Genomic DNA, 3,345 nt, shown 5'->3' with positions numbered 1-3,345 from the left:
GACGTTTGCTGAAGGATCTTTGGTGTGAGTGTTGTTTTCTTGAAGTATCGTTGTCTCTGAATGAATTTCAAAACAAGTTCATCAGCGATCACTGAACAAGCTCAGTGTATGATTGCTGGAACTGAAATTACAGATACATAAATACATCGAAAGGAAAAAGGGATTATCAACAAATCAATGAGAGAGAGGATCAACAGATAACATAATCCTCACATCATTCAGATGTGGTAACACCTTTCCTCGCATCACAAAGATACGATGGCCCAAACTCGTTGCACCTCAAGGATACGATAATCATTTTTCTCGCATCATACTGATGCGATGAACACCACTCCTCGCATCCAACAGATGCGATAAACATCTTTCTCGCATCACAAGGATGCAACAATATCACCTCATCGCATCATAAGGATGCAATAAACCAAACTCATCGCATCACACAAATGCGATAATAGTTTTCCACATGATCAAAATCCCATTTTTAACATACAGTTGATTATGCCACCCTTATCCCAGTATATGTCTCTCCTGATTATGCCACCCTTATCCCAGAATACACATCTTCTGATTATGCCACCCTTATTCCAACCGGTTGGTAATAACATATCAAATCCTGATATTATGTTAAACATATCATATAATCAATTTTCAAAACACCCCACGTATGAAACAGGAAACTATATGGTTCATTCACCAAAAGCAAATCAAATAATGTTTTTTAAAATAAAACTCACCTTATAATCACAAGGAGATGAAAGCTTTAACATCAACAATAGATTAGTCAAGAACACGTAACAATTTCTTCTCCTTCTTCCAAATTGTTTATCCTCCATATTGTTTTTTAGTGGTGAAACCGTACCCAGAAGTTAGAGAGCAATTATTGAAGTTTTGATTAAAAATCTTTCTTTCTTGAGCTAAGGTAATCTCCTTTTGTACCTCTTTCTTGTTGAGGTTTATATTGGTTGCTTTTAATCTTAGAAATATAGTTTAAGATTTTAGGTTATGGCATTGGGTTATTTGTGTGAATTTGTTTGGAATCAATTGTTGAGGTTTGATTTTGGTTCCTCTATCATTTATACGAAGTTTTGATTAGTAAATTCCAATTATCTTTTTGAGTTTGGAATTTGACCAACTCCAATCACTATTGGTGATTGTGTGAAGTTATAGTTGTTGATACGTAATCTAAAAATTGTGATTAGTTCCAAAAATGATTTTTTGTAAACTTTGTTCACGAAAGTTTAAAGTATTTGTTGAATCCGGGTAGAAACCCAGTGGTTTATGATGTAGGAAATTACCAGTAGAAAAACAGGGGAAAATGAAGTCAGTAAGTCTCGCGACCTGCCTCGCGACTTCAGTCTTGTGAAGTCGCGTAAGCCTCTATGTTTTGAAAAACTTGATTTTTCTTTGTGTTCATTTTTGTGATAAAAATGTGGTTTATACTTGGTATTTTCTTAAGTTTGAGAGCTAGGTTGAGTTTGGTAGAAATCTAGAGCTCTTGTGAATCAAGGGGAGAAAAAGATTGAAAATAGTGGTTCACGCGACCTAGCCCGCGACCTAAGTCAAGTTGCCAGTCGCACAACTCACTATTGTGTGTTTTTATTGTTCGAGGATCTTTCAGGATATCATTAATGTTCCTTAGAACTTGTTAACTGATAAAATTGAATTTATATCTCTTAATTGTGGTCCATGCTTACATGATTTAGATTTTAGATACAAGTGTTCAGTTGTGTATCTCGTTTCAGGTTAAAGTTTATATCTTCGTTTATTAGATCTAGGTGAGTTTTCTTATAAGCTTTTGAACCGAAATGCATAAGCTCTTAAATGATTACTCTTATGAAATGATACCTTATTTGTATGTTTATTTGTTATCGTTAAAGGTTTTACAGTATTATTACGATTGGTTAAGCCTTGGTGTCAATGTACAATTAACATCATTGTTGAGCATCGGCGCCAACTTTACGATTGACAACGATGTTGAGTCTGGGTGCCAACTTAATGACTAACAACAATGTTGAGCTTGAGTGCCAACTTTAATCTGAATGGGAATCAGTGGCTTAGAGCTTGTTATATGATCACTGATTTTGAAAGGTTTTATATGAAGTGGTTGTATTGTATTAATGCACTGGCAGTAATTTCCCTACTAGACCTTATGGTCCAACTTTCATTGTGTTTTCAGAAATTTGCATTTCAGGACAACATATAAAGAGTAACAAAAAAGGGAAAAATGAATTCAGCTATTTGAATGTTTATATGTGAAGCTTGTTATGGAATGTTTGAAGCCTGCTTTTGATATATGGCAGTATGGATCTTTTGTATGTGAACTTTGAGATTTTGTAGTAGGTTTCTGTCAGTTGCATAGTTTTGTTGGATCGGGACCCAATGTGTAATATCAACATGATGTGATATATGTAAGTTATGTGTCATGTGTTATGGAAAGTGGCGGGTTGTTACAGTTATACCTAGCTTGTCTACATTATCGGCGTCCCAGTTGGTAATCACATTCACAAACTAAAACACCATTCTGCGCAAAGCACCAATAACCAACGTCATAAAAATCATGTTGATATGATTCAAATCAAGTAAAACATATAGCATGCCCAGAACAATATATAACATCATATGTATGTCACGAGTCTATAACATAAACATGTATATATTCATACCTCACCAAATAAACATAACCAACATCAATCCGTAAATAATACCTTCCGAAAGTCAAACTTGAACTGGGTCATTGTCTAACCCCAAATGCATCATCCGCTTGCATCTTTAACAAAATCTATAAATAAAAAAAGTAGAGGGTTTAGACTTGTTCTTACTTTAATAGAATCTAAAGAAACAGTCTCCAATAATAGTGCCTCAACCTCTTGTTATCTATTCCAAACTTTGTTACCGCTCCATTTTCAATTTAGCCCTTTTAGTTTGGGATATTTACTCTTTAGTCCCTCAACTATTTTCTTTGTTCAAAATTGGGTGTTACTTGTTTTAGTATGAGCAAAAACGAGATGGGAAGGGTTGGTCTGCCAATACTTTTTTCGCCCACTTTTTAAGAAATTTTTGAATGGTTGATATGTAATATATGGTTATTGAAATAATAATACACTTTTTTTTTTTTGGTAAAAATAATTTATGACACTGAAAAAATTTAATATCTGAATTCTCATTTTATCAGTTTTTTATTTGATTATTTAGAGCTATTTTGTCAATTTTTATTCGATTATTTAAGGGTAAAATATAAATCAAATTAACTGCGTCAAAATTATCGATTTTGTAGAGATCAAGCTCCTTTTAGGATAACAAGTGAGAAGAGATCGACCTAATATACGTACTTCACCAATAATTGAT

The sequence above is a fragment of the Cynara cardunculus genome, assembly GCF_001531365.2.
Source record: "Cynara cardunculus var. scolymus isolate 2C chromosome LG 5, CcrdV1, whole genome shotgun sequence".
In the NCBI taxonomy this organism is placed as follows: domain Eukaryota; kingdom Viridiplantae; phylum Streptophyta; class Magnoliopsida; order Asterales; family Asteraceae; genus Cynara; species Cynara cardunculus.
Note: the sequence above shows the minus strand (reverse complement) of the source record.